Source organism: Dioscorea cayenensis, chromosome 20 (assembly GCF_009730915.1).
Source record: "Dioscorea cayenensis subsp. rotundata cultivar TDr96_F1 chromosome 20, TDr96_F1_v2_PseudoChromosome.rev07_lg8_w22 25.fasta, whole genome shotgun sequence".
NCBI lineage: Eukaryota > Viridiplantae > Streptophyta > Magnoliopsida > Dioscoreales > Dioscoreaceae > Dioscorea > Dioscorea cayenensis.
Window position 1 is genome coordinate 3,240,787 of NC_052490.1, and position 9,898 is coordinate 3,250,684.

Here is a 9,898-nt window from a genome sequence, read left to right on the forward strand (position 1 = left end):
GTATACTAGGCCTTCTAATTCCTTAAGGGGTTTATCTAAAAGATTCGCGATATAACTAGGAAGACGTTTCAAATACCACACATGAGTCGCCGGGCATGCGAGTTTGATGTATCCCATTTGATATCTTCGTATCCGAGAATCAACAAACTCCACCCCGCATTGTTCACAAAACTTCGGGTCTTCTTTTTCAGCCCCAATCACTCGATAATTTCCACAAGCGCAAATTCCACTTTTTATAGGTCCAGAGATTCTTTCACAAAACAATCCATCTTTTTCCGGTTTATTGGTTTTGTAATGAAAAGTATACGGTTTTGTCACCTCACCAATTATCTCTCCATTAGGTAGTATTTTGGTAGCCCAAGCCCTTATTTGTTGAGGAGAAACTGGTCCAATTCGAAGTTGTTGATGTTTATACTGGTCGATCATAGAATAGAAATTCTGATTCATTCAGATCAAGCTTCCTTCCTATTAATCTGGAAATTCTTTTCAGATACGAGGAAATGATTCAGTTCCAGAGCCAAAGATCGTAGTTCTCGAACGAGCAATCGAAAGGATTCTGGAGCATCTTCGGGGTTAGGTACTGTTCCTCCAACAATTGTAGCACCAAGTACCTCTTGACGAGCTCTAATATGATCAGATTTATAAGTAAGCATCTCTTGTAAAATATGAGCAACACCAAATCCCTCTAGAGCCCAAACTTCCATTTCTCCTACTCGTTGTCCCCCTTGTTTGGCCCTTCCTCTAAGGGGTTGTTGTGTAACAAGTGCGTAATGTCCACTGGAACGCCCATGGATTTTATCATCAACTTGATGGATTAATTTCAAGATATAGGGTTTTCCTATTAGAACAGGTTGTTCAAAAGGATCCCCTGTTCTTCCATCAAATATTCTGCTTTTTCCCGGATACTCGGGTTCAAATACCCATGGATTTTTTGTTTGCTTACTGGCTGAATATAATTCAGAAAACACTAGTTTTCTCGAAGCCTCTTGCTCATATCTCTCATCAAAAGGTGCTATTCTATAATGTCTTTTTAGCAGATCCCCCGCTAACCCGAGTGAGCATTCAAATATCTGTCCTACATTCATTCGTGAGGGTACTCCTAATGGGTTGAAGACCATATCAACAGGTGTTCCATCTTGCAAATAGGGCATATCTTGCCTAGGCAAAATTTTGGAAATGATACCTTTATTCCCATGTCTTCCGGCTACTTTATCACCTACTCTGATTTCACGTTTTTGTGAAATATATACACGAATCATCTCTGGATTATAAATGGAACCACCCCTTTTCTGAATCCATCTCACATCAATAACTCGGCCCCTTCCACCTATAGATAATTTTAGAGAAGTTTCTTTTGCAGTGGATACTGGAATGCTGAGTATGGCTCATGCTAACCTATCTTATGGAGCATACAATGATTCGGTCTCTCTCAGAGGTGTTAATTTACCTACTATAATGTCACTTGTTTGTATCTAAGATACAAGCATCACAACTCCATTCCTATCTAAATTGTGGAGTAAGAGATCCTCTAAATGTGGTATTACCTTAGAGATTCTTTCAAGACCTTGGCTTGTCACATGTTTGAATTTCATATTTCTGAATGCAAAAAAGAAGTATAAATATCTTCATATACTAAACGTTCACTAATTAGTACTGCGTCTTCAGAATTGTAACCTTCCCATGGCATATGAGCTACTAATACGTTTTTTCCTAAAGCGAGTTCCCCACCAACTGTAGTCGCACCGTCTGCTAAAAATTTGTCCCTTTTTAATGCATTTACCCCTCGGAACCTGAGGTTTTTGATGCATACATGTATTTTTGTTAGAACGTTGATACATAACTAATGGAATGCTCATAGTGTCTCCATTACTTGAGAAAATGATCTTGTGAGTATCAGTATAAATGATCTTTTCCCTCCCGTTCGGCTATAGCTGAAACCCCAGAATCTAGAGCCGTTTGACGTTCCAGTCCAGTTCCAACAATACACTTTTTCCGATCGAGAAAGCTGAGACTATGTGGCTTTGTTATAACTACTGTAAAAGCATGCTATAAGTGCCATTATCATCGTGTGCAGTCTATGAGGAATTTTACATGTTGAGCACCAAACCTCAGTATACGAGCCTCATTCTTTTGTTCACAACGCTTTTTATTCTCATTCAACTGTACGGGTAATATTATAAGCACTCTGGAAGGCATTGGGAGCAAAACAAATTAACTTATTAAAACCGGAGCATCACCATGAGCTCGTAACAGCGTGGTGTTGATGTCTTCACTGTCGTTGCCCACTTCTAACCATCAGCATGTTATCAAACCATGCTAGTGTGGAATCATAGAGAGATTAACATAGAAGTCATCGCAGCGATTCTGTTGTCGCCAGAATCATAACAACCGCGACCAATTTGTGTCCGACAACGCTACCATATGGTGAAGCGTCAGCCGGTTTTGATACTGGCAAAACCCTAGGGTTTTCGATCTATAGCCGCTCTCATTACCGAATTGCAGGCATCCAGATGGAGGACTCCTACTTTTGAAGATGTGAGCTCCATCAATATTTTAACTGATTTCCGTGGGTCAAGGGAAGACTGCTGCATCAATAATGGTAAGAGCGTGTGGCGATGAGCATTCGACATTCTCTTGATGATCTTGGGACGTATCTCTATCCTCAAACCATCTAAGACCAGGCTTTAGAGGCAGTTACCTAGGCATTCTTTTGACGGCTCCCTTTCACGGATAATGTGATTGAGCAATACTTTTATATCATTTGTAGGACCCCCAATTGGAATTTCACGAATCCACCTTTGATTATTGCTTGTGACTCTTTATTGGTAATTCAATATTCTTTCTACGTTTCCTACTGTGATCCACGTGGCTATTTTTCTTAATATGATATTTTGCTGATGTGGGTGGAAGATATGCCAAACTACATTAGAAATACTCTTACCTAGTTAGTAGATCTATGCATGAAATTTGCAAAGAAATTATTTACTGTAGATTTTAGATATTATAAGTGTTTGATTGGATTTGTAGACAAGGTTTTCGATGAGCCCCTTTAAGTGGAGTTCTTTGAACTTAAGCAGATATAGGAGGTTGGGATGGAAGAGTCCAATTATAAGTTTCTAGTGTTTAAACCGAAAAGCAGAGATTGCTAAATTGGGACCATTAGGTCCTTTTGCATTGCTCCGAGACCGACACTAAGATTGAATTGGTCACCTCTCACTTTGTTCACAAGTGATTATTCAGTAGGAATCTTGTGACAATTTTCCAAAATCCTTCCAATCATCACATAATGATCCTCAATTTTATTGTATTAATCAATTTATAAAGTTAGAACTTTGAGAAACTCCATTGACATTCAGGGCTCTGTGATTGGCAAAAGAAAGTAATAGGACCCTCTAGCGCTCCCCGAATATGACCTGGGTGCTCACCAATGAGGTGTGCTGATGATATGTGCACTCGCGTGCATTCTGCATTCTTAACTCCACATGTGCCACATCCGCTACATTGCGTATTACAACTCATTAATGGTCGACTTGCATCAGTATGCTCAATAAAAGAAAATGAGAAGCTCAATAATTATTGAAAGGAAAGATGGCTCTAGATGAGTGATTATGTTCCACAAAATAGTTAGAAATTCTTGATGCGATATCGTACTAGCACAACCTGTTCTTCTTGAAGACATGGTTCTATGGCAAACACCTATCTACTACCATACATAATATTCATCATTACTTACGTAAGATAAATCACTGTGCGGCTTTTGTTTCCCATATATTGCATGAAAGGGACTCTCTATAAACCATCTACATCTAATCCTTACATGGATAGCTAAAGATCTAATAAGTCCAACATTAATTCCTTCAATGGTATCAATTTGGCAAATCATCCATAGTGACTAGGGTGGATATCCTCATCTCGACAAACTCAGCATTTTACCCTATCAACACCTGGAAGCGAAAGAATTTAACCTTCACCTTGAGCAATCAGTGTCCAATCAAAACTTGAGATAAAGATGTAGGCAAACATCAAATGATTCATAAGCGGTTGTTAATAAAGTTGAAGTTACCAAATTTTTATGGATTCAATATGAATTTATGCCTTATTACCCCATGAAGTTCCTCGAAGCCCAATTTTCGAATGAGACAAAAGCCAATCCAAATTGATCTTTTTAAATAATTCATGCAAAACAAGAAATGGCTAGAAGCTCGAGATGATGGGTTTGGGCGCTTATGGGTATCTTACTAGCTAGTAAGCTTCATATGTATGGTCTTGATCTTGGTGTTAAGATCTAGCTTACCATCGTAAGTGCTAGACCATAAAACTTTTTCTATATAGCACTTAGAACCTCCATAGGTCATGTACTGCTCCTACTAAAATCATTTGGATGATCGTTTGTGGTCGGCTAACTGCCTAACTCCACCTCGTAGGTCCCTCTATTTGACATTTATGTCCTATCAAAAGCTTACACATACTGCAAGGTTCTTTTATAGCTTGTGGCCATATGTAAAAACTACTTCTTTTGCAACTTTGGCTCGGGAAACATTTTTGAAATATTTGATGATTGTCATTTTCTATTTCTTGAATGACTAAAGAACTTTTACATGATTTATAGTTTGCACAAAATTCCATTCTATATTTTCAAAATTATCACATTAAGCTTAATCCTATTCTATGTAAATAAATTGTATGGGCTATGAAATACCTTTGCTACTATTTCCATATCAATTATATTTATAAAAGGTTTTACTTTGGTCTTTGGATAGCATTACACACTTTTATAGCCAATTGGGCATGGATAAATTTTTATTTAAACAACAATGGAGTGAGAGTAATCAATTCTCAAAAGTACCTTTGCGGCTCCAAATCAAGTGACACACACATATGAATCTCAATTCTAATGATATCATTATTATTAAGATTACAAAAAGCTAGAGATGAGACCTTGATCAATGAGTTGTCACGTATCAATTTTGGACCAAAAATGGACATTAGCCCGATCCGAAGTTTTCATGGCATGAAAAACGATTGGATTTTGGTCATGAGAAAATAAAGCATTGTTCTAGAATTCAATCAGTTTTAGTGTATTCATATATGTATATACATATTACATCGGTTAAAAATTAGAAAAATCCAAATCCTAATCTAGAGTTATATATATATCTATATATAATAATTTTAAAATTTTATAGGTGTTAAATGTATATCCAATTCCTAATCTATTCCATTTTAAAATATTTTCTTTCTTTTTAATTCTTCACTTCTAATATTCATTACCCGAACTTCTCTACTGGTTTCATTATTGATGAGATGGTTATGGTTCACAAAAAGAATTTGATTCCTTTTTGTATTGCTTATGATTGATAAAAGTTTTTATTATTTTTATTGTTTAGAGAATAATTTAATATTTTAGAATAAATTATAAGTTTGTTATATTTGTTTTTATAATATATTATAAAAATTTCATATAAATGATAAAACTTAAATTTGGATCTTGATATCGGATATCCAATCTTGTTTAAAATGGGTACTCGGTTTTGGTAGTCTGATTTTAAACAGTGGTAGGATATGGATAGTGTATTTTTGCCAATCGAGAAAAAATCGGGTGCATGCAATTGGATTTTCAAAACCCGGATCGATTACTGTTTTGGTCAACCTAATAAACACATTGAAGACATTGATGTTTGGGATCAGGGGATCAAGTTAGAAGGAAATATTTAACTAGAGGCCACTGTAAAACCAATTGGTCACAATTTTTCCACGAAAAGAGTTTGAAAATAAAGGGTAGTTTTCAAGATGCTTGGTTTAACACCATCCATGGTTAGAGTGCAGCTTTTGACCAAAGATGAAACATTTTGGTTTTAGTGTTGTCATTTTCATACCAAGCGAGCCAATCAAATAAGAGAAGATGCATTCACTAGAATTGGGTTCAATAATTGGGAAAGGCTTTAGAAAAATTTGTGGATCATGTTAGTATTACTAACTACATGCATAATGACATAAAGAGTACAATTGCGAGTTTCCAAATTTAGGCTAGGAGTGCATCACACCAATTAACTACATATTCACATGAGATGGAGGTTGGATACCCTCACTTATTTAACACTTATTTTTGGATGTGACATATTTTCTACTTAAGCAAGATTAGCTTTTTCCTTGGACATGATAGGTCCACGAACTCATTAAATAAGGGCAATTTTTCTTGAGTTGTTTGAGTAGTATAGCCTATGGATTGGTATGGTTTTAGGGCGAGTCATGCGCTTAGAAACAATCAAATGACTTTCCCAAAGGTTAAAAAGAGTTAGCAAATACTTGTGTAGCAGAGATTACATGTGCTATTGTTGATGATATTGCACATAAATATTTTTCAGCTTATGACTAATGAAGCTCTAGATGTGTTAATAAAATACCAAATGGGAGTTGTTTAGCAATATGTGAATAAGACAGATATATAGTAGAACAATTCCTTGCTATGGCTCATGTGCCAAAGTACCTCAACCATTTCATTAAAAATGCCATTGAATGTTTATTTGGAAAACACGGGTTATCTCTTTTAAGTCTAAGTGGACAAGGATATGAAGGGGCTTCAAATATGCCAAGTGAATTTAATGGTTTGAAGGCACTTATTCTAAGAGAAAATCCATATGCAAGCTATATCCATTGTTTTTCTCATCAACTCCAATTAGTGATTATTGTTGTTTCTGAAGACAATCAAATTGTGAGTGATCAATATGTTGCTATGTTTGTTAATGCGGTCGGAGGATCATGCAAAAGGAGAGATCTACTTCAGCGACATTGCCGTGATATGTTGGTTGAGCAACTGGAGTGGGTGTAGATGAAGTCAATAACATAGGGAAAATCAAGAATAAAAGCTTAGCATGACTAGGGGATACTCATTTGGGATCTTATTACACTACCAACTCAAGCTAATCTCAATGTGGAGTTTAGTGTTAGAGGCACTCAAAATGTGCATGAGATGGTGCTTCCAATGATAATAGAGGTATTGTAATAAGTTTGATTAAAATTGAGAATTATCAATTTAAGTTAGTGATGTATTTGATGAGACATTTGTTGGGGATATCAAATAAGTTATCACTTTCCTGAAATTAAAAGGATCAAAAATATTGCTAAAGCTATACATTTTATTGAAAATTGTCGAGGATTGGGCTTCAAGACATTAGGGAGATGGGATGGGAGGCAATTTTTGGAAGAATTTAGCTCTTTTATATTATGGAAACTCAACTCGGTGCCTCATATGAAGAATAATATGCAAATCCATGATCATTAGAGATGGGAGGGACAAGTCATTGCTCATTTTCACCGTTACGTGATGGAAATTTTCTCGAGTATGGTATTATATATATCATGTTTTTATAAATATCATTAATTTATTATTTAAGTAATATTTGTGATTTTATTATTGTTGCAATGTCAGGGTTATTGATATAATTGCACAAGAAATGCAAAACAAGTTCCCAAAATAAAGCACAAAGTTACTTCTTCTTGTGTCATGCCTTGATCCAAGAGACTCATTCTCCAAATTCCCATAACCATGAGATACTTGTATTTCTAGGTACGACGTATTCTTTGGTTCTATTTCAAGCGTGTATAGATAGCAATCTTATGTCTTGCAATATCACGTATCCGATGTGTGGTTTTTATAATAGTTATGTTAACTTACTATTTTTACATTGCAAACAATTTCTTTTTACATTTTGAATTGGCTTCTCCTACTAATAAATCTCGGTTCAACCATCGATTGTATTGATTGTACCAATTGTGTTTGCATCCTTTAATTCATTTTTTAAAAATCTTGATTATATAATTGTTGAGGCTAGATAATTGAAGAAAAGTTAGAAGTTAGTACTAATTATTTTTGTGGGATCCATTTTTCTATTTGAGAACACTTTATTACTTGTACAACTAATGCACTTACTAGCATGCACACTTCAAACAATTCATATCATAGTTTCAATTTAAATGATCATAAGGCTTGATTTAATTTATGGTTATTCACAAAGGTCTATATTTGATTTGGAAGAACAAGAAGGTATAATTTAAAAATTTTTATATGACAAAGATCAAATTTAAAATTTGATACATCGCGAGAATCTAATTTGGAATTTAATCAAGTCAAAAATAAAAGTAGTAATACAAAGAGAAATAATGGAAGGAAGCGGAAGAAAATGGAAAGATTGTTGAATCGTTATTGTTTGGTCAACATTTAGTATGAAAAATGAGAGGGTCGCTTTACTAAGGAGTGAAAGGAAAGGAGATATCTAATAATATGGTTTACCAATCATATCCTTAGTATTAAATACAAATATTACTTATTCTTTCCAAGTATATATACCATTATTATTTCAAAATGCTACTTGCATTATCAAGTTTGATTGATATTAGTCAAAGTCCAGTCAAAATATGAATTACGATAGCATTAGCATTCTTCAAAAATCAAATATAAAAATACAAAAACAAAAACAAAAACACAAGAACAAAAATAAAACTTTGAAATAACAAGACGCTTTCCATAGGAAGTAGATGATAAATAAAAATCCTAAAAACTTATTTTTCCAAGTAATAAAAATATTACAAACTATATGTATGGACATTTTTAATCTACTAATTTAGTAAATAGATCTTGTAGTATAAATATTTATAATAACCCTTACCATTTTGACATATTCCATTTAAAAAGACATTAAATGTAGATTCATTAACCAATGGCTTTTGTAATTGTTGAATTATAACAACAATATAAATGAGATCATCTATATTATAAAAAGAATCTTAATATTATAACATCCATTAGATGTAAGATAAAAATAATAACTAAATAACAAATCAAATAAATATACAAAATAAAATAAGATAACATAATAATTATTAATAAAAACTTAACTACAAACACATACGATAAGAAAACGAGACATGAACAAAGTCCAAACTCGTGAGATTGGTGGCATGAGTGATGATAGTCAAAAGGTTTAATCTATGAAAAACTAAAAAAGAGAATTTAATCGAGAAATATGAGAAAGAAGAGATGATGTAGTGCATATACACTTGAGGGGTAAAAAGAGGAGCAACCAAAAACTAATTATAAAATAGAGAATATATGGACTTTTTACAGAATTATAATGGAGTTGTCTCACCTCTTATCATGGAATAGGAAACCTATATGCCCATTTCATTATCAGATAGACCTTAAGTTAATGAGTGTACATTGTTCACATATTTTATATCTATTTGTACACTCATTTGGCATGCATTAGAACCATATTCTGGAATTCAATGTTAGATATCGTATGTTTTGCATTAACATGCTTAAGGCAGCCCTTAAAAGGCGAGGGAGTTCAAAAAGAAGCAATTTAGAGCAAAAAACAATGAATTTGGAGCTCTCTTGGCATCATTAGAATAAGTACAAGAAAAATCGGGTTGCTACGGTCCGCTCTTACGGCCGTATGTATTGTCGTGAAGACCTTGCTAACATGCTTATATCCATAAGGAGGATTCGAGTTAATTTAGAGGACTTTGAGGGCATGCTTACGCCCAAGAAGAATGCTCGTGAAAGACTTCCGTCGAGGAGCGTATGACCACGAGTGCACACCGGGTAAGGGTAGTCACAAGAAGCAAACAGAGAAGCTACTGGTCCATCGCTACGGTCGTAAGATGGATCAGTGACATATTTTAAAGACCTTACTGAATAAGGTTTAAGGATGTAAATGAACACATAAGGCTCACAACTATCTTTTCTCAGCTCCCTTATGGCCTTTCTTTACGCCCATAAGTAGCCCCTACTGTACGATTATAAATTGAACTTAAGAATATTTTAGCGCATCATCTATTCTATCTCTATTCTTTGAGGGCTGAATCTTGGAGTCAAGATTGAGGAAGAAAAGGGATG

At 34.6% G+C, this 9,898-nt stretch overlaps 1 pseudogene; it reads right to left on the reverse strand.

Annotated features, from left to right (window-relative positions):
* Window positions 1-415: 415 nt before the first annotated feature.
* On the reverse strand, window positions 416-4,063 carry LOC120251809 (annotated as a pseudogene).
* Between the last annotated feature and the right edge of the window lie 5,835 nt (window positions 4,064-9,898).